This window comes from Neofelis nebulosa, chromosome 17 (genome assembly GCF_028018385.1).
Source record: "Neofelis nebulosa isolate mNeoNeb1 chromosome 17, mNeoNeb1.pri, whole genome shotgun sequence".
NCBI lineage: Eukaryota > Metazoa > Chordata > Mammalia > Carnivora > Felidae > Neofelis > Neofelis nebulosa.
Window position 1 is genome coordinate 61,561,816 of NC_080798.1, and position 21,895 is coordinate 61,583,710.

At 54.6% G+C, this 21,895-nt stretch overlaps 1 protein-coding gene across 22 annotated transcripts in view; it reads right to left on the reverse strand.

Moving 5' to 3' along the window:
- The window catches only part of ANKRD11 (ankyrin repeat domain containing 11), a 183,172-nt gene that overhangs the window by 75,238 nt on the left and 86,039 nt on the right, over positions 1-21,895 (reverse strand). For 2 of the 22 annotated variants that reach the window (XM_058708030.1, XM_058708027.1), the window contains exon 3: positions 11,277-11,347. The exons of 16 other annotated variants lie outside the window; for them this stretch is intronic. The gene's annotated coding sequence lies outside the window, so the exon portion shown is untranslated. Of the gene's footprint in view, positions 1-11,276; positions 11,348-11,549; positions 11,768-12,989; positions 13,006-16,669; positions 16,764-18,431; positions 18,516-21,895 lie in introns of those variants that run through there. 4 more of the 22 variants (XM_058708029.1, XM_058708033.1, XM_058708023.1 and 1 more) reach the window with 4 other exon arrangements.

Here is a 21,895-nt window from a genome sequence, read left to right on the forward strand (position 1 = left end):
GACTGAAGAGCTGAACTCTTAAAGTAGTTGAAAGATCAGGTACAAAGGGGAGCTCCAGAGTGGACCAGTGATTTTTGGAGAAAATATCTGTAAACTGAATTCCAGAAACCCTGGTTCCTACTTGACAATAACACATCCTCGTTAACCTTGTGACCTTCACAGATGTATGCTCAATTACGTAGAAGCATACCAAATAACTAAATATAAATGCAAAGTGTTTTTATAATATGTAAACACATAGATAATGTTACATATATTCTCCAGTATCACTTACTTAATAACATTTCCATCTTAATTCGGCAGGCTCGGGGGCGCCTGGGTGGCTTTGTCGGTTAAGCGTCCGACTTCGGCTCAGGTCATGATCTCACGGTCCGTGAGTTCAAGCCCCGCGTCGGGCTCTGTGCTGACCGCTCAGAACCTGCAGCCTGTTTCACATTCTGTGTCTCCCTCTCTCTCTGCCCCTCCCCTGTTCATGCTCTGTCTCTCTCTGTCTCAAAAATAAATAAACGTTAAAAAAAAAAAAAATTTAATTCGGCAGGTTCGTGAAAGACCTGTGTTGAGTCCCAATGTTGGAGCCATGAAGCTCAGTTACTTACAAGAAAAATGCAAAACACAGAATATGTAAATACGCTTTGATCCAGAAGAGTCAGAACATCCATGTGGCCCCAGGGTGGGCTGAGCCTCACGGGCAGGTGAGGGGTGGAGGGGGGCTATCTCGACCGTGCTGGGGGACAATGTGCAGGGGACTCGAGCCCCTCATCGGCCCAGAGCCTGCTTGGGATTCATTCTCTCTCTCTCTCTCTCTCTCTCTCTCTCTCTCTCTCTCTCTCCCCCTTCCTCTGAAAATAACTGAATAAATACACTTTTCTTAGAAAGTGGCTACAAGGCTTTCTGAAGCTTGCTTTCAAAAGCAACCCCCACACCCCTGTCCCCTACACCTAGAAGCAGGCAGGTGGGATCGCTGGAGGAAGGACCGTGCCCACAGGGACACACAAGGATGGTGCTCAGGGAGAGACGTGCTCAACAGAAGTCATCTTTCGTGACAAACTGGCCTCCCTGACCCACCCCTCCTCCCCGCATCTGTCACGCGGCTGCTGGAATCCGCTCCAGGCATGGCTGTCAGAGGCATTTGAGGAGACGGCACCCGCCAGGGCTGGCTGTGCAGAGCCCGCCGGCCCAGGGTCCAGGAGGGCGGCCCCAGGAGAGGGCCAGACAGCAACTCCTTCGCAGGCTCTGCTGCTGGGAACAGCTCTTGAAGAACCTGAGAACCACCCTTGACAATCTGGTCGCACAAATACCGCCTGAGGTCCGCCAGCAGCTGGCCGGTGGCCCAACCAGGGCACAGCCCTGATCCCTCACTGTGGCCGTCCCCTGCCTCTCTCTGTCCCTCCATCCGGAGACTGCCTCTCTGCGCCGCGTCGACAAGGAGGAGCAGGGACGGTGAGACCACACAGGCCTGTGTGTGCTCACATGACCCGTGTCAGCAACTCACCCAGCTCGGAGTGCCCGAGCGTGTGGGCTTGATGTCGTCATGGCATGCAGCAATGCCCCACGGGTCCCTGGCTCTGACCCCTGCAGACTTCACCACCCACCCCCCAGCTTCCCTCAAGGCCAAACCTGAAGCTACTTCCGAAGCACCCCCCCTCCCCGCCCCGGACTCCCTACAAATGCACAGCTGCCCACGGCAACCTGCAGTGGCCCGGGGTGCCCTTCAGCCCTGCTCCTCTGCCCTGGCCCCTCCCCAGCCTGGTAAGTCTGCCTGCCTCTCGGGCCTACGGCAGGCAGCGCTGCAGTGTGCCCGTGGCCCCGGGCCGGGGGCCACAGCCATCGTCCTCACCACGTCCAGTGAGCACTGCCTCTGTGTGTGCTGCTGCCTCTCCCAAGGGCGGGGGGGCCCTGCCCTGACATGGGCAGGCAGCCCCTTTTCAAGTCCCAAGGTAAGTGCTTGGGAAAGGGGGTCATGCTTAGAAACGCCTCCTGGATACACACACCGAATTCTGGGTTAAAACCAGTTACGTCTGAGGGAAACAACATTACAACGGTAATTCAAAGCGACACATCCCTCTTAAACTATCTCTTTGTTTTACGAAATACCGAAGCCAGCACATCTGCCACGTTTTTATCTTCGCGACACTCGTCCGCCACTACTACTTGTCTTCAGGCTCCGACGATAAGCGCCTGGTGTATATGTCTGCTCTGTAAGAAACTGGTCGTGCAGCAAAACCGCTCTCTTCATCTGAGGAGGCTGCATTCACCTGGTTTCTGGTTTTGTTCACAAACGGTTAAGTTTTTTTTGTTGTTGTTTTAAAGTTTTATTTATTTGTTCTTGAGAGAGAGGCAGAGAGGGAGAGGGAGAGAGAGAGAGAATCCCAAACAGGCCCTGCACTGTCAGCACGGAGCCCGATGCGGGGCTCGAACTCACACACCGTGAGATCACGATCTGAGCTGAAAGTTAAGAGTCGGACTCTCAACCAACTGAGCAGCAACCCAGGCGCCCCACGAACGGTAAGTTCTAAACCCAACTGGCTTCCAACCACTTTCTCCAAACGCATCTTTTTAAGGCTTTTCTGTGCAGCGCTTTCTCTCGCTGTCAAATTAACTTCTTGCTCTAAAAGAAAATACAGGACAACGAAAGACTACAGAACAAGGGGTGGGGGCAGGATGTCGTCGAGATGCAGGCACAAGACTGGAGAGGAAGGGGGAGGCCACGAGGACCAGCTCGGACCTCATCACAACCCAGCTCGACCCTGGCACCGTGTCCTGGGCAAGGACGGTGCGCCACGTCAAAGCCACGGCACCCTGACCTCAACAACAGGTTCTTCCAGAAGACACGAAAAGTTCTCCAAAGGCTCGGATCTAACCAAAAAGCAGGGCTGCAACCTCACTGTTGGCTTACAGCCGAGAGAAACAAAAGCCCGTCACACAAAAACTTGTACGTGAACATTCATCCGGCACTGTTCAGAGCCACCAAGAGGAGCAAACGATGGCGATGTCCGTCAAGTGATGACGACAGACAAAATGAGGCGCTTCCGCACGAGGATCCAGGATCCAGCCGTGAAGAGGAATGGTGTGCCCACACACGTTACGACACACACGAACCCTTGAGACGCGGTGCTCAGTGGAAGGCCCCACGTTGTGAGATGTGGTTCCATGAAACATCCAGGAGGGGCAGAGCCCCAGCCACAGAGAGCAGGCTAGTCATGGCGGCAGGCCACCGGGTTCCTGCTGAGGAGCCGCGCCGAACACAGGCAGACACACCTGTGACCAAACCACACCCAAGGACGCGCAGAGCGGGACAGCCGGAGCAAGGTCCGAGGACGGACGGCTCCAGAGCTGACACCCCATCCTGGTTGTGACACTGCTCACTGTTTTGCAAAACGTCACCACTGGAAAAACTAGGCAAACTGTGTGTGAGCCTACAATGGCCTCAAGAAAGCCAACAAAGAGAAACCAGGGGGAGCCGACCTAGACCCACCCCCACCGCCAGCTGAGGGCTTGTCCCCTCGGCAGGGCCCGGGCACAGCCCGTGCTCGCGTGACCACAAAGCAAACCTTTTCTAGGTGCAGGTCCAGGAGCAGCAGGGAAAGAGATGGGCCGCCCCAGTCAGATGTGGTGGGGAGGGCCTGGAGGGGCAGGGGGGCTGCAGTCAGCACAACCAGCTTCTAGCACTACAGCAGGCGAGGTTCCTCTCAGGCTCCGAGGACACCGATTTCAGAGGCAGCCACATGCGACCGGGGTGTGGAGCCCATGTGGAGAAGTCTCTGGAAGGGGCTCCCGGCCACGACCCGGGGAGCGGTGCCGAGTACCCACACGGCCTGCCAGCACCTCTCCAGGACCACCCTTGTCAGGACCCCGGGGCCCAGCCACACCCTCAGCGCAGTACAGGTTCTGCAAGCAGTGACCCTGAACCCTCCCACCCCATCGCGTCAGGCAAAATGGTCAAAGGCTCCTACAGTCCGACCCAGGAACCACGGAGCCAACTCCCCCAACTGAGAGGGGGCAGCATCTGCCTTGAGCACAGCTCCCACTGCTGGTGAAAACGAGGCGACCGAAGCCCGCGGTCCACCCGGCTGAGGACGGCAGTGGTGTCCACTGACCCGTGCTCACCCGACCTCACTTCCTTCCCCCACGAGTCCCAGATGCAGAAGTGAGGCGTCACCAAGGAGACCATCATCCTGCGTTAAGATTTCCATGACTCCGGTTAGAGAGAGCTGAGCACGGCCGCGATGCCCCTGCACCTGCAAGGCTGGCAGATCCGCACGCACACCGAAGGACCAGGTGAGAACCCTCTGCTGCCCACTGACCCTGAGCCCCGTGGCGGCACAGCTCAGCTCCATGCTTCAGCGTCCCTAAATATGTTTGGCAATGACACCATCAGTCGCCCCATCTCATGACAAATGAGAATTAAAAACCACCACAGGCCTGTGTTCTTTTCTGACATACGGGGAAGGAGACAGACTGGCTTTCGTTTCTTTCCCGTCAACTCAAGAAAGGCTCAAGTCACAAAGAGGACGGCCTGAACACCAACACTCAGCAGAGTAGCTATTCCCAAGAAACAAACCAACACGGCCAATTTCACGGTCTGGTGCGGTTTTAACCGTGCCCCCCCCCCACCCCCCACAACAGACTGAGACATGGCGGCTCCAGGCAGCCAAGAGCGAGCACACGCGTTCCCTTTACGTCGGCACACGAGCCCAACAGTCTATCCCAGCACAGCTTCTCAGGGGCAGGAGAGGAGGAGGGCAGCGCAGGCTGGAGATCCGCACCCCACCCCCAAGAAGGGGCTCTCCCAGGTGACCAGGGTGACACACATCCGCCAGAGCCATGCCAGCTAGCAGCACCCAAAGATGGCCACACTGAGGAGGAGGGCAGGCGCACCTGGTCCCCTCCAGGCCTCTGCCCACGGTGGGCATGTCCTGATGCTCAGCCGCACAGAAACCAGAGAACCACGTGGAAGGCAGGTGCACTGACCAGGGAAGGCCACGTATGTAACAGCCAGAATGTGAATCCATCAAAACAGCAGTCTCCTACGCTCCGGCACATTACGCAACACCAAAGACAGTTCATCAAGACCCGCTTCTTAAGAAGTCCTACTGAACTCTGAAGTGGGAACCAGAGGAGCAATGGATTCCAGAACACAACAGGACGAGTGAAGGTCTGCACTGAACCCAGTGGTCCCCCCACTGATTGCTGCCTCAAACCAAAGAAACAGGAAGAGACCACCAAGGACAGCACCTGACTCTCACATAAATAAAGGGTTTTAAACACTCGATTCTGTGAAAAATGACCACTAGAGTTTACACCCTAAGGAGGAAAAGAAAAAGCAAGCATGTAACAAGATGGACCGTGACACTCCAGGTCTACGAGAAAAGCCACATGGTGCCATCCTCCACGGGCAGGGTGAGGGAACCACCCACAACCGCACAGCACCACCACCACGTTCTCCTCCATCAAGAGGGCGGGGGCGGCGGGGGAGCTGCCTACAAGAGGGGTTTGCAGGGAGCCCAAGCAACAGGCCCATCCAAAGGGAGCCCCTGGTCTGGAGCGAGGTGGTCAGCAGGCCTTCAAGGGACGGTCAAGAGTGCCAGCGGCTCGAACCAAGCACTGATAAGAGAACAAAGGCCAAGATTCTTAAAGGTCTTGAACCAGGAGAGATTCTGCCAAGGAATGTGCGAGTATAAAGCATGATGTCTGAGATTTACATTAAAATATTAAAGTTTAAAAACTTTAAAAAAAAAAAACCAAAGACACAAACAAGCAGGGGAAGGAAACAGATGTAACCGGACTGGCAAAATGTTGGTGACTATTGAAACTGGGTAGGTATACAAGGGCACTATTCTCTCAGATTCTGTGAATGTTTAGAAAGATCCCTAACAGAAAGGTAAATAAAAATTTTAACTTTTGTGTGAAGTCAGAGAGCTGCCATGTCTTGGTGGCTCACTGAAACTCACTCCCTGGCAATACACCGTCCCCCCTCTCAGCCACAGCTGTCCACCAGGCCCCCACGTGTGTTCCCCACTCACCCAGTTTCACAGCTCCTTCACAGAAGCGCTGCTGTGCACACGCTCACACGTGCACGCACGCACGCAGCGGAGGAAGGCTAGAGGGACCACAGCCGACGTTCTCATGACAAGAAATGGACATTCAGGTCACCGTCATTCTGTCTCTCCCCCTTACTACTACTAGCGTGAGGAGCTCTCCTCCAGGTTCAGACCACTGGATGGGAGAAGAGACGCGCTGCTAGCCAGTAAGAGGAAACGCCTTCGCGAGTCCTCCAGTCTAACCCAAAAGGGTTATGTCACTTTCCCAAGATCCTAAGCCAAGCTAATGGCTGAACCTGAACAAAAAAGCCTTATTTCCAAAACCATGCCAAAATAAATGGTGTAGCTACGGGGTGAAAGGCAGTACCTCTGTCCTACCGACACTGGACCCTGGCCTCACGGCACCCTCACGGCACCGTGCTGCAGGCCGTGCTGAGATGGAGAGTACCTGCCATAGCGCATTCTGGTCCCTAAAAACGGAGGCACACCAGGGACACCTGTACATACCATCAAGTACCATGACCAAGGCCAGAGCAGTGTCCCTCCTCCCTGTGCCGTGCTCCCCCCACAGGCCTCCCAGTGCCTGACTCGGGTCCCAACACCAGAGGTCGAGGCAAAGGTGCAGAGAGCAGTGCAGGGCTCCCTGTCAACAGGAGGAAGATGGTCTGCAGGTATGGGAAGATCACCTTGGGAGCTGGGGGCCTGGGCACCCCCACCACCCGATGCCCTCCCAGCTACACAGGATGGCTGCTCTGGCCTCACCCAGCAGGGCAGTGCATTCCGGGTGCCGATGGCACGAAGAGCACAGCATCAAGGTGTCTCCTACAGCCGTGGCCAAGCCCAGGCACGCATCTGGGTGCACTAACGCTGCTGCTCCCCGGGAGGGGCTGGCCCACAGAAAGGACACTCGGCACACGTGTTCATCCGTGCCCACTAACACTCTTTAAAAAGCTAGCCCAGGGGCGCCTGGGTGGCTTGGTCGGTTAAGCGTCCGACTTCGGCTCAGGTCACGATCTCGCGGTCCGTGAGTTCGAGCCCCGCGTTGGGCTCTGTGCGGACAGCTCAGAGCCTGGAGCCTGTTTCACATTCTGTGTCTCCCTCTCTCTGTGACCCTCCCCCGTTCATGCTCTGTCTCTCTCTGTCTCAAAAATAAATAAACGTTAAAAAAAAAAAATTAAAAAAAAAAAAAAAAGCTAGCCCGAAAATGTACGAGGCTGGGACATGCCCAGAAAGCGCTTCGGACTGGTTCCTGGGTGGTGGGGACAGCCCCTCGCCCGCCCCACGCCACACACGCGGCAGGTCCGGGAGCAGTCTGCAGCCGGCAGGGCCCGGAAGGCAGCGGGCGGGCGTCTCCGCAAACAAGGTGCACTTGGGCTCTTTTATCTCATTATCGCAAACCCAAGAATTTCTGAGATAGACCGTCTACCAGCTTCTAAGTGGAATGAAAAATTTATAAGATAATTAAAAAAAAAAAAGGAAGCTCAAATCAAGTGTAAACCACCAACAGGTCTCAATGCACCTTGAAACCTGGACGTGGGGCTAAGAGACTGGAGGCGCAGCCTGCGTGAACCAGCCGCGCGTGTGCCCCCGACCAGGTCAGGGCTTCCAGCGGCAGCTCTGGCAGCGTGCTTGGCACCCACATGCTGCCAAGGGCGCCCCGAACTCTCGGGACCCTGCTCCGGCCCTCCCCTCACGAACACCAGCCCTTCGAGGGGCGGTACGTGCGGCCCCAAGTACAGAAGATCACATATGCTCACCGTCAACGAGCTCGGGCCGAGGGTGGAGGACAAACCGGACGACTGCCCGTTCCTGTTCTAATTACGTCCGAATGATTTCCCGAGGAATATAATTTTCATCAAACATCGCGAAGATACAAAAACACTTTGGAACGAGCCTGCTACAGAGCCCTACCATCTCACAGTTTCCAGCCCTCGTAGCCCCCATCTCTCAAACCACACACCCTCGCCTTTATTCACCAGACATTCTATTTCCTCCATCTCCACACTGCTCAGGCTCCAATTCAGGTCCAAATATAAACGAGCATGTATCAAACGCCTCCTTTCTACCAAGAAAGCCACTGTGAAAGATGTTATTTCTGGCATCCCAGCTGCAAAGTGACGATGCATTTTTAACTCCTTCTCTCCTAAGTTGTAGGGTGCCGGGGGCCGGCAGGTACCTGGCTGGCAAGCTACCCCAGAGCACACGTGGCCGCACCTGCAGCCCTGGGGGCCCCGCACGCCCTGCAGACCGACTTGAGGACACCACCGAACCAAGGGAGCTGCCCTGGGCAGCGAACAGTCAACATTTTTGCCGTAAGGCCGAACGAGTCTTTGCTTAAAGACAAAAATCAACAGGACACAGGTTCATTTGCAGGGAATCTAGAGAGAAGTGCAGGGGAACCTGACAGAGCTGCTGAACTGACAGCCACAGGCTCTCCTATCAGTTTGCTTTCTGCAGGGAGGTGGAGGGAGGAGGAAGAGCATGCTGGAGAGAGCTGGTGGCCAATATACAAACAAGGCTTCACACGGGGCGCCTGGGGGGCTCGGTCGGTGGAGCGGCCGACTTCGGCTCAGGTCACGAGCTCACGGTCCGTGAGTTCGACCCCGCGTCGGGCTCTGTGCTGACAGCTCGGAGCCTGGAGCCAACTTCGGATTCTGTGCCTCCCCCTCTCTCTCTCTCTCTGCCTCTCCCCTGCTCGCGCTCTGTCTCTCTCCCTCTCTCTCAAAACTAAACAAACATAAAAAAAAATTTTTAATAAAATAAACAAGGCGTCACTGACACGACTGGCACCAGGCACCAGGGTTTAAAGGAGAAATCGTGCAGCTCTGGCCTCAACGACCCAGCAAGTCAGTCCTTGGGTCAGGGACACAGTGACAAGTGGAGATAGTAAGGAGAACAGGCAGAAGGCACTTCCCAGCACGTGCTCCAGAGGAAAGCTCGCTGCACAGACGCACCAGCCCCGGTTCCTACAGGCCCAGCGCCCAGGCCCTGAGCAGACAGTAAATAATCGATCCCTAGCGTGAGTGCAGGGGTGGGCAAAAAGAAGAGACGGCAAGAAGGAAGGCAGTAGAAACTCCCAAACGCCCACACCTGTCAGTCCGGGCACGCTGTCTGAAGGAGCGACAGCTTTCTCACTGTAAAAACCCCAACCCTACATCGTAACAGAAAGCCATATTATGACGAGAATTCTAGTTTACACGACGGGCTGTGTGGCTGTCTAGTGACGCGAACAAGCAGCCTGCATGGGACGACACGCCTCCCAGCACTAACGGGAAGACACGGCAAGTCCTGCGCAGAGGTCGAAAGGCAGGAGACGGTCACAGTGGCAAGAGTCACCCGAACCCCCCGCTTCAGGGAGACGGTGGACCCTCCACATACTGTATCCTACCCCTCCCTGCAAGAGGGGCGTCACCGGGAGCAGCAGGCGACAGTGGCACAACGCCACGTTGGATCCCTCTCCACGTGCCCACACCTTGACAGCTGGTTCCAGGTGAACACGAGTCCTCAGCTGGCCCGAGAAGCCTCGGGACTCTTCCGGAAGAAACCCTTACAGGCAGAGGAGAAAGCTTCACCTGAACCCACACGCACTACCCTGGGCCGCCAAGTTCCCGTGAACCAGGATCTGGCTCCTGAATGTAGCCAGCTGGACTCAGGTTTTGAAGCACAATGAGGAGCCCCGAAGAACAGCCCAGATGTGGGCCCACGACACAGTGGCGTTCTTCCATCCAACCCAGAAAGAACCCCCCGCCCACAGGCTTGTTAGGAAATGCAGACCTTCAGAATTCTCGAGACCCGAGGCCCTTCAGTTAGTCAAATTCAGGCTGGAGGACATGTGGGGCGTGTGTGTGGGTGTGTTTTCACCAAACCCACTCACCTTGTCATCAAGTGTTTAGGGAACATTCTCCGCCCCGTGAGCAGATGTGACGGGGGCAGGAGAAAGCCAGATGGACCTGTGAGGGCCATGGGTCGTTCATCTGATGACAGCCACTCAAGCTCTCTGGGCCATGGCTCGGCTGTGGCCCTCAGACCACATGTGTTCCATTTCCTCCCGGGGCGCCTGAGAAACTTCAAGGACGTGTGCTCTGGTGGAACTAATGAGGCCTGGGGAAGGCAAGGGGAAGCAGGGAGGGGCCAGGCTTCGGTGCTGACCCACCTGCTCCCTCCTTGCCCTGGGGTCCTCCAAGCCATCAGAAGTGTCCTGGGGGGGGGGGGGGGCACCTGCAGGGGAGCAGAACTCAGTCACTTCGGCTACTGCTCCACCTGGAGCCCGCACCTCACACCCAGCAGGAAGTACAATGACTAAAGCCACTCACGCAGCAGCCGATGCCGTGGCAATCCCTCTCTCTCGTCTGGATTTTCAACTTCCACACCACGGTCAGTTATTAAAACCAGTTACGAGAAGTTACCCGATGTAAAACGCTAATCACTCAGGCCTGACTCATACTCCCGAGCAACCCCCAGCTCAGTCTAGACACCTGGCTCAAGGCGTTTGGAGAAAGAAGAGGAAATCAAGTGTGATCTCTCTTTTTAAACAACTACTTAAACGTGAAAACAGCAGTACGTTTTTACTGTACAAAAATTCAGATAATGCTGACACACTGAAGAAAAACTGAGGACAAATCCCCAGTACCCAAGTCTCCAGTGAAACACTGGTGTGTATCTTCTGGCCAAAACCGAGATCACACTGAATCTGCTGCTTAGGGGACTCAGGTTTCTGAACCAATGCTCCCCACCTCTCCAGTGACGTTTACAAGCCTCAGGCGTGAGCACACTTTCTCTAAGTCAACACTGAAACACGCCTCCTGGCCCAGATCTGCTGTGCCTAGGTGCACACTACTTGATAACACTGCAAGGACCTGTAACCCTGACCTGGCTCCCCACTGCTCAGTTTCGAGGAGAAAAGCAAGAATTAGAGGACTTGTCTGTCTCAAGGTACCCAGAGCGAGCACCCCTGGCTTCCAGAGCAGAGCACGGGCAGGATCCACACGATTACCCCAGGAGGACGACCCTGGAAAAGGCTCAGACATCAGCACTCCTTTACGGACTCCCCGCTGGGCAGCTCCTGGCTGGAGGAGCTGGGCGGAGCGGGGGAGGGGGCCACAAGTTTCCCCCAGCTCAGACCAGCCCCTCCCCCGGTGCTGCTGGCTCTCGACCCGAGAGCGACCCGAGAGCGGATGGGCACGCAGCCGATCACAAAGTGGGACCAGCGGCCTCCCACCACCTGGAAATACGTACCTACGACGTAAGGCAGTAAAGATGCTGTGGTGCTGGTTACGATGAGAGACAGATATGGGGAGCAAGGTCATCTAGAATACAAACAGGGAGGAACCACAAAAGGAAACAATTATTTCGCGGATACAAGCTGCAAGACAACGGAAAGCCACCAAGAGAGATGCAATTTAAGATCCCGAAGGAAATCCAAACGCTTCTTCCTGGCTGCAACTCCCCAGCTCCTCTAGAGAGGCATCGACAGCCCCTGTACACACGCAGGGGATGCCTGCTATGTACCGTGTGCCTGCAATGAGAGGGCAGCGAGGTCGCCCCGGAACAAGGCTGCACCGGGAACAACCAGAGCCTGGCGGCCAAAGTCAAGTTGAGGCCCCAACGGTGGTGACGATGGCTCTGCGGATTCAGGATGCAGCCACTGGATGGTCACTCAGATGAAAGCAAAGGACCGGAACCAGGTTATAAGGGCACCAAATGGGCACATGTGCGGATCCCCCAGACCTGGAGAGCTGCCTCCAGGCCCAGCCCCACCCCACCTTCCTTTCCCGTTAGTGTGCATGCATCCCGGCAGGAAGGTGACCATATCTCACACCCGCTAGCACCGTGCGGGAACTTCCCATGCTGCGTGTCTGTCAACCCCAGCTCCCAAAGAAGGAGGCACTCCAGCGAAAGCAAATGTCGAGACCAAGTATCTAAATGGTCCCCTGTCCGTCCCAAATCCAACTCAGGGAAGAATGATCTCCAAGGCTTCCCTGAAGAGCCCAGGCTTGTCTCACACCCCACCCTCAAGCCCTGAGTCCTGGAGCACGGGGAAGGGACCGGCAGTGCTGCTCCAGCCACGACCAGGGAGAGCCTGCCGCGAGGTGCCCGGAGCTACCCACGCACGGCCTTCCAGAGTTCCAGGGAGGAGGGATACGCAGGCACACCTCGGGAAGAAGGCTAACTTGTCTGGGGACATGTTCTCCCCTCACTCGCTCTGAAGCTGGTGAACCGTCAGTCACCCGAGGTGTCTCCAAACACGGCTGAGATCCGTAACACAACACCTATCTCCACACGCCAGTACGGAAAACCAGTGACAAAAACTGAACTCCAGAGATCAGGGGCAGAACGGTCAGAGCGGTGCCTCTGACCAGATTCAATACGGGGGGCTGGCACAGAGAGGGGTGACTGGGGTGGGTGGAGGGTCAGAGGAGGATGAAAATATTCACCGTGGAAAGGGACAGGGTAAGTCTTACAAGGTTTCGTCACCAGAAACCTGTGGCTCCGTGAGGTGATGGATGCCGGGTGAACTCGCTGTGGGGTCATTTGACAACAGACATCGAATCGCCACCCTGCACACCGTGAATGTCTGCAGTGATACACGTCAACTGTATCTCAATGACACTGGAGGGAAACATCATAAAAACTTTAAAAGGAGGAAGGGAGAGGAAATGACGTTTTGCGTCCTCTCACCTCACTCAGGTGGCCCCTGGCCCAACACTTTGCAGCAGCCTACATGTACTAACCGCAGAAATCATGGCTCACATTCAGCAGCCAGAACCGTGGAGGCCGGGGAGCCCTGCCCCGGCAGGTGTGGGCCTGGGGGGGTGAGGGACACGTCAACAGGTGGCTTTCCATGGCAGTCTGTATGAGAGAAGGGAGAGCTTCCAGATCATAGTAACAGTCAAAAACGGAACTCAAGACTCTTTCCCTGTGGTCTTTACAAAACGATAAAACACCCACCCGTTCGCTTCCTCAAGCGGCAGGGTGGGCATACCACCTCCGGGAAGAGTGTGCCCTCAAGAGCCCTAGATGTGATAAAGCACCCACTTCACTGGAAGTCAGGCTGCAGAGTTGCTGGCCGGCAGCACGAGAGGAATGACAAGAGCGAAGGCAAGGTCAAAGTACTTCCAATTCCAATTTCCTTCAGAAACGCAATTTATTCCCAACTATTAAACAAACCAAACAGGTATTTAATGGCATTTGTAACTTATCATCTTCATTCTTGATTTTTTCATGGTTATCTATTTTGAGAGACAACGTGTGTGCAAAAGCAGAAGAGCCGGGGGGGGGGGGGGGGCGGGAATCCCCAGCAGGCTCCACGCTATCAGCACAGAGCCTGATGTGGGGCTCAATCCCACGAAATGGGAGATCATGACCCGAGCCAAAACCAAGAGCTGGACGCTTAACCGACTGAGCCCCTCAGGCGCCCCTCTCTCCATTATTTTCTACCCAGTCCACCGAGTTATTTGAGAAAACACTAACTGTTTTGTAGGCCACCTTACAAACAACACTTTCCTGATGTTGTTCTGCTGTAACTTTTCTGAAAACAAATTTCAAGAGAAGGTTCCAAAACGTCCCATTTTCCACGGCTAAGGAAAGGTCTCCAGTTGTTTACAACAGGAACGTGTGAATGGACAACTTGCTCGCACACAAGGACAGAGACCTTTCTGGTCCGCCCCACGGGCCACAACCAAACAGAGGCCATTCCACTCAGGAGGCTCTTGGCCTCTGGCCATAAAGCGACCACCTACCCGACCAACTTCCCCCCAACTGAGAAAACTGCAAGTCAACAGCCGCCATCTCTGCTCCTCCCTCTCTGGACAGAGGGGAGGCATGAGAAGAGCCCAGAGAAGCCGAGTGTCCCAGGGCTGGCCCACGAGCTGCTCTTTGCGGCCTCCTCAGCCCCACTGAGTGAGAATGGAGAAGCCAGAGGCACCGTTCAACAATAAGTATGATCAAAGGACTGCATTCTCCTTCTTCGCTCACTTTCGAAGACTTCAGAAATATAAATCCATTTTACAACAGCCCATCAGCCACGGCCTTTGGAAGAAAACAATCCTATTCGGCACTATTCTTCATTTTTGGTAACAGAAAGCCCCGTGCTGGCAGGGAGGTGGCCATGTGAAGAACCCACAGAAGATAAGGCGCCCCCGGGGAACCGAGAAGCTGGTGCCACAGCTGGAGGCTAAGGTTAGGCTGCCCGCCAGGAGACCCTCTCTCCATCCAGTCGCCCAGGGGCTTGTATAGGAAGGACTATGCCCCAGACACAAACTGGGGACAGCCAGCTGTCTCCAGCACTTTCATTCATTCTCATTATTGCCCAGGCCACGAACTACCCCAGGGTCTGCAAACCTCTACAACAGACCTCAGAGGGTCAAACCTGAATATTTTAGCGAATCTCATTAAAGCAGAGAAGGAAGTCTAAGCCCTCCCAACTGGCTTTAAAAAGTTAAGGAACATGGGGTGGGGTGGGGTGGGGTGGGGGGGGGGGGGCTCCTGGGGGTTCAGTCGGTTAAGTGTCCGACACTTGGTTTGAGCTCAGGTCATGATCTCACGGTTCGTAGGTTCGAGCCCCACGTTGGGTTCTGCTCTGACAGCACGGAGCCCACTTGGGATTCTCTCTCTCTTCCTCTCTGTCCCTCCCCTGCTCATGGTCTTTCTCTCCTTCTCTCAAAATAAATAAACTTAAAAAAAAAAAAAAAATTTATGGAACACAATGTCAACCAAGTCATGGAAAATCACTGGCTTGGTCATATTTGCCTGTGAAAGAAACAAAGGGGCGCCAGGGTTTCCTTACTCCTCAGATTTTCATTTTTCTAAGTAAAGCCCTTACTGATTAAAACACACTGGACTTCAGGGGCGCCTGGGTGGCGCAGTCGGTTAAGCGTCCGACTTCAGCCAGGTCACGATCTCGCGGTCCGTGAGTTCGAGCCCCGCGTCAGGCTCTGGGCTGATGGCTCGGAGCCTGGAGCCTGTTTCCGATTCTGTGTCTCCCTCTCTCTCTGCCCCTCCCCCGTTCATGCTCTGTCTCTCTCTGTCCCAAAAATAAATAAAAAATGTTAAAAAAAAATTTAAAAAAAAAAAAAAAAAAAAAAAAATAAAACACACTGGACTTCAGATGAACAATTTATCTACTTTTAATGTGGGCCAAAAAATAATCCCCGCTGCAAGGTTTTCTATTAACGTAGGGACCAAATGTTAACAACGGATTCCTGCAGAGAACCCCACTTTCAAAAGCCAGGTGGCTAAGAGCCACGAGGCATATACCGCTGCTTACACAGGCGATCCCGGAGAACCTGCCCGAGCTTGTCCCTGGCACCCTCACCCTCCACACGAGGCTCCCATCCCTCAGACCTGAGACGTGGGAGCGGCACGGCCCCCAGCACCAGGACGGCCCGCGAGGCCTCGCCGCCCACAAGGCACCCTGTCCTCGGCCGCGGGCTGCCCCCGGAGGACACGGCACAGCTCTGGGGCAGGGGAGGCCCAGCCTTCCCTTCCCTTCCCTGGGAGGGTCGCTACAAGCACGGGGCACTCGGAGCTGCCGTGCTCACCGCTCATGCCTGCCTGCCGGGGAACCTGCGGGACACAAGTAACGACAGAAGGGCAAGTCCTGATCTAGCGACGTCACCTCTCGCCTTGTGGCAGGGGGAAAGAGCAGATAGTTTCATGAGTCACCAACATTTTCACTTAAGAAAATACGGCCCGACCAGCACGGATTACAGCAAGCCAGAACAGAAACCACAGAGTCACTTTCAGATGACACAATGACTTCTTTTAAACAGCGAGTTCCTAAAATGGAAGCCCGAGGTGAGGACCCCGTTCCATCACTGGCCAGGCTGCAGGCAAGGGGACGTCTGCTCACAGTCGTGTGCCCCAGACGCCGGAATCACCCCTAGGACGCCCCCGGTCAACAGGCAGGAAGGGCTGCGTGACGCGTCCACACAGCACCTTCCTTGCAGAGCCTCCCGGCACCCGCACGGTCCACGCCGGGGGCCCTCCACGTCGTCCTGGAGGGCAAAGAAGCCGCAGAAGGCCGCGTGAAGCGCCAACAGACAGCCTTCCAGACGGGTGGAGCGCGTGCGACGCGCACACAGGGCGTGTGGGAAGCGCGGCCCCACAGGCTGACCCAGAAGGGCGGGGAGAGACGGGCCAGGCCGACCGGCCGGCGCAATCGGGCAGCGAGGCCCAAGCGAGGAAAGGCGCACACCATTTCTGGGACGTGACACCAAGTTAAGAAAACCCCAGCAAGTCTGCTGAGTAATGCAGGTGGAATGTAAACACGGGGACAAGGGGCAGGAGGCCGCTGCTGGCTACCACGAGCCGCCTCCTGCGGGGAGGGGGGGTGGGGGCTTTCGGGGTTCACCCTGTGCAGCTGTGAGTTTGAGGCACTTCTATTAAGACTGTACTCAGCTTGTGGACCACTGCTGTGAACAGCCAGTTGGGGGAACAAAGACTGCACTCACCTACCGGGTCCTTTAAAAAAAAATTATTTTGAACTAATTTAAACTTATTAAAAAAGTGCAGAGTTCCTGTATACCTTTCAGTGGGCTTCCCCTGATGTTACCATCACACGTAATCACAGTAAAATTATCCCCAACTCCAAAGACCCACAGACGCCACGCTACTAAAAAAGCACAGACCTGACTCCAACGTGACCATCCCACTCTGGTCCAGGCTCCACGCTGTTCTCAGGGTCGGGCTCCCCGGTTCCCCCGGCTGAGTTACTTTTTAATGCTATAAAATGAAACAATACTTTGTAAAATTACATGAAACAGAGCGAAAGCAGTCTCAGCTTTGCCTGCAGGTCTGCCAAATGAGCGGAGTTTACAAGAAATCCTCAAGAGGATTAAAAAGCCAGAACGCTACGTGTGCGCGTCAGCGGGAAACGTTCAGATCCGAGAAGACACAGTTTGAAGGAAACCGTCCAGAGGCCTGTAGAAGCCCCCTGGGGTCTTGGGCGAGCAGGAATCAGCTCACCACCAGCAGGCGAGGAACCACTTACAGGCGAGAAGCAGGGCCTGCTGGGCTCCCACGGCCAGAGAGCAGCAGAGGCCCGGGGGTGGGGGTGGGGGTGGGGGTGGCCGTCTAGCCCAAACCTGAGCAAGGCCCCGGCCTGCCTCACAGATCCTAAAGGCAAGCCCTGTAAGGAGCAAACTGTTTCCAAGAACTAACTGGATCCTAGAACAAAGCTCAGGAAGATTTTCAGGAATACGAGACTGCGTAACAAGCACCCAAGGAGGCAAACTGGATGCCTGGCCTCCAGATACTCCTGGACATGGAAGCTGGAACAACGGCACAAAACATATACGAGTACGTGCCGACATAAAGAAACAAAGATGTGCCAGAAGACACACGCCTTCCCCGCAAGATGCCCCCCTCTGCCTGCACAGGCGCAGGGCTCCAGGCTTGCTCTGGAGGAAGGGGACGGAAGGGGGCCAGGACTGCACGGGGCAGGAACCTGGCAGTCGCCCCGTGGCCAGGCGGCCGAGGCTAGCACCCACAGGCCACGGTGACAGCATGCACTCTCAGACCGGATACGAGGAGAGGGCACGCCCCTCTCTGGTCCTCTCTCTCCAACACCAAAACCCCCATCTACGAAGAAAGCATCAGACAAACCCAAAGACAGGACGTCCTACAAAACACTGGCTGGAGCTCCTCCAAACCGTCAAGGTCACAATGACCAAAAGAGACCGAGAAACGGTCCCGGCCCAGAGGAAACCAAGCTTAGCGAGGACACAGGACGATTCAGTGTGCTGGGTGAGGCTCGGGCCAGAGAAGGGACGTCAGGGAGGAACGGAGGAAATGGGAATCAAGACTGCAGGTGGGGTGAGCAGCAAGGCACTGATGCTGGCTGCTGTTTTAAGGAACGTGCCGTGACTGCCGTGACGTGACTCGCTAGCTACTAGGGGAAGCTGGGAGAGAGGTTTACAGGAATTCTCTATTATGTTTACAACTTTTCCAAAAGTCTGAAAGTCTTCCAAAATAAAAGGTGTGTCCAAAAAATACCCCCAGGCATTTTAAGAAATACAACACATACCCCCAGGCATAATAAAGAAAACACAACACAAAGTAAGAAAAACCAATCAAGCGAAACCAGCCCAGAGCTGACAGAGAGGGCCAAAGTAGCAGACGCAGACATTAATCCGTTACTGCACATCTGGGCTCCCAGACTTCAAAAGGCAGCTAGAGGGGCGCCTGGTGGCTCAGGCGGTTACGTGTCTGACTCTTGATTTCGGCTCAGAGCGTGAGCTCATGGTTCGTGGGATCGACCCCCCCCCATGGGGGTGGGGGGCTCTCCACACTGTCAGGGAGGAGCCTGCTTAGGATTCTCTCTCCTGTCATCCCCCTCCTCCGCTGGCAATCCCTCAAAATAAAGTTTAAAAACAAACAAACAAACTTAACTAGAGTCACGCGAGGCGGCAGGAGCCTCCAGAGGTGAAGACTGCCTGTGGGAGAGGAGAGACACCAGGGGAGACCACGGGTGGCAGACGCGTTTGGAAGGCAAGAGGAGGACGCTGCGCACAGAGCAGGGGTGATGCGGAGAGAGAGCAGAGCAGGGCCAGCAAGCGGGCCCCTCAAGCACCTCAGCAGCCGCGCGCCCGCAGCGCCACGGAGGCGAGGGACCTGCAGAAAGAAAGCACAGAGAGTTCAGGGTCTGATGGAAACCGACAAACTCAGAGGTCCAAGGCCCTCAGTGCACCCCAAGCAAAGACACGAGAACGATGCCACGTCCCGGCGCGCCACGGGACACCAAAGAGGTGCCCAATCTGAAAGCGGGGAGAGGAGCCGGGACGGCGGCGGGCCCTTGCGGGGTTGAGGCGAGCACGAGGTCGGGCAGCATCTGTGAGAAGCCAGAGAAAGGTATCCATCACCCGTGGGTTCCTCTCCCACTGAAAACTGTTCAGAAACACAGGTGGCGGTGACAGTGACACAAGTCTGGGAGTTCACAAATACCATTCACGGTGCGCTCCCAACGAGTGAGCTGTGAGGTCGGCGTGCTGTGTCGATAAGAGGGGTTACGCACACACACGCGCGTGCACACACAGACACACACAAGATGTGGAAATAAAGACTTTTCCAGGGGCGCCTGGGTGGCTCAGTCAGTAAAGAGTCTGACTTTAGCTCAGGTCATGGTCTTAGGGTTCGTGGGTTCAAGCCCCGCGTCGGGCTCTGTGCTGACAGCTCGGAGCCTGGAGCCTGCTTTGGATTCTGTGTCTCCCTCTCTCTCTGCCCCTCCCCCGCTCGCACGCTGTCTGTCTCTCTCTCTCTCTCAAAAATAAACAAACATTAAATTAAAGGGGTGCCTGGGTGGCTCAGTCGGTTAAGCGGCCGACTTCGGCTCAGGTCATGATCTCACAGTCCGTGAGTTCGAGCCCTGCATTGGGCTCCGTGCTGACAGCTCAGAGCCTGGAGCCTGTTTCAGATTCTGTGTCTCCCTCTCTCTGACCCTCATGCTCTGTCTGTTCATGCTCTGTCTCTCTCTGTCTCAAAAATAAATAAACGTTAAAAAAATTTTTTTTAATGAATAAAAAAATAAAAAAAAAAGAGTTTTCCAGATATACAGAAGCTTCAAGAACCTACAAGAAGCAGAACGGCGCTACAAGAAATGTTGGTGGGGTCCTTCAGCTGGAAGGAGGACAATGGGTGGAAACAGGAGTCTTCGTGAAAAGTGGGGCACCAGAAATGGCAACGACACAGCCAACACCTCAGACTTCCTTTCGTAGGTGGTCTCTTGTTTAAACAAAACAACAGCAATCTAGTATGGAGTTTGTTACTATAGCAAAGCAAAGTGTAAGAAAACAGTTGCAAAAAGACTGGGTGAGGAGACATGGAAAGGTACCATTGTCAGGTTCTTATGCTATGTAAGTGGTACTGGACAGCAGGCTGAAGCCCAGTCATGTCAATAATCACAGTAAGTGTCAGTGGTCTAAACCCCCATTAAACAGGAAAGGCTGCCAGTTGGATGTCTTTAAAAGGCAAAGCCAACTCCGACAAGGTGGCCTACAAGAAACCCTCTTTAAACATAGAGACAGATTGGGGGGCCCCGGGGACTCAGTCAGTTAAGCGTCGGACCCTTGATCTCAGCTCAGGTCATGATCTCAGTTTGTGGGTTCGAGCCCCGTGTCCGGCTCTGCACTCAGAGTGTGGAGCCGGCTTGGGATTCTCTCTCTCCCTCTCTCTTTCTGCTCCATCTCTGCTCATTCTCCGTCTCTCAAAGTAAATAAACTTTTTTTTTAATGTTTATTATTTGTTTTTGAGAGAGAAAGAGAGCATGAACAGGGGAGGGGCAGAGAGAGGGAGACACAGAATCCAAAGCAGGCTCCAGTCTCCGAGGTGTCAGCACAGAGCCCGACGCGGGGCTCGAACTCACAAACCACGAGATCACGACCCAAGCTGCAGTCGGACGCTTCACCGACTGAGCCACCCAGGTGTCCAGTAAATAAACTTTTAAAAATAAATAAGGACAAATTGTTTAATCTGAAAAAAATGGAAAAGGATGCATGCTAATCCTAGTCAAAAGAGAGAACAGGCAGTTCAGTATCAAACAGAGTAGACAGCAGAGCCAAGAGTATCACCAGAGGTAAGGTCACCTCGTAGTGAGAAAGCGGCAGAGTCATCAAGGCTGTGACAGCCTCAAATGCACGAGCCGCTAACAACTGAGCTTCAAGATAACTGAAGGAGAAACTGATGGGGCTGCAGAGAGAAATACACAAAACTGCCAACCTCGCCACAGAGCTCAACACCCTTTTCTAAGTGACTGATGGGACGAGTACACAGAGCGTCTGTAAGGAGGGGGGACTGCCCACCCCTGAAGGACAGTAATGAGACTCGTGACCTGGACAGTGGGTTTAGGGTAGATTTCCCCCCTTTTCATGTTTTATTGTATTTTCTACAATAGGTGGAAAAGGGAAATAAGAAAAACCATGTTTGTTTCTTTTCTGAGAACTTCACAATGGACCTCTTGGCCCATTTTCTAAACAAAAGGACAGCATGGGGCACAGGCTGAGGTGCCCAGGTCCCAACTGAGGAACGTTTGCTGAGGATCGGCCTGCAGGCTGCCGTGACTGCACCGCAGAACCTGGCTGCACAGGCTGGTCTCTAATCTGGCAGGGGACAGCCATCAGAAGTGACCCAACACCATCACCAAGCTTGTCGTCATAGACAGCCCCGTGCCCAGGGCCTACCTGTGCTGCTGAATGCCGAACTCCTGGACCAAACACTCCCTTAAGGGTGCTTTTTTCTGAACACGAAGTTGGCGGGGGGGTGGGGGGGACACGACCCACTGGAAACAGATTTTAGCCAATTCTGTTACCTAAGAAAACACTTTTGAGAGTGAACCTGTGTCTGACCTCCCCTGACTATTTGAAAACCTGTGTCTGACCTCCCCTGACTATTTGAAAACCTGTGTCTGACCTCCTAGCATCTGAAATAAATGAGTGGCCCTCTGTCATGTCATTTAGCAAAGGCATTTGGATACCAATTTACTCCTTCCTCATGGACCTCAGATGTGACAGAGCTTGAGTTTGATAAAACCAAGTAAACAAGATGCTTCAGCATCAACTCTGAGGAACGACTAGACAATTATCTCAAAGCAACTATGGGCATGAGCCCATACCCATTCCAAAAGCACTTCCCCCGCGACCCTGTACCTGCTCCAGCCCCCCCCCCCCCCAATCCAGCAAGAATCAGGAGGCGGGGTCAGGGGGAGAGCGGGCAAGGGTGTAGCTTAATCCATACAGGAAAAGCTGGGAAAAACTAAAAACTGTTCATGGTGACACATAAATGTGTCAAGTGAATGAGCAAAGGGGCGTCCAAGGGTGTGACGGAGCCCTGTCCAGAGCTGCGTGGCTCGGGTCTGAATTCAC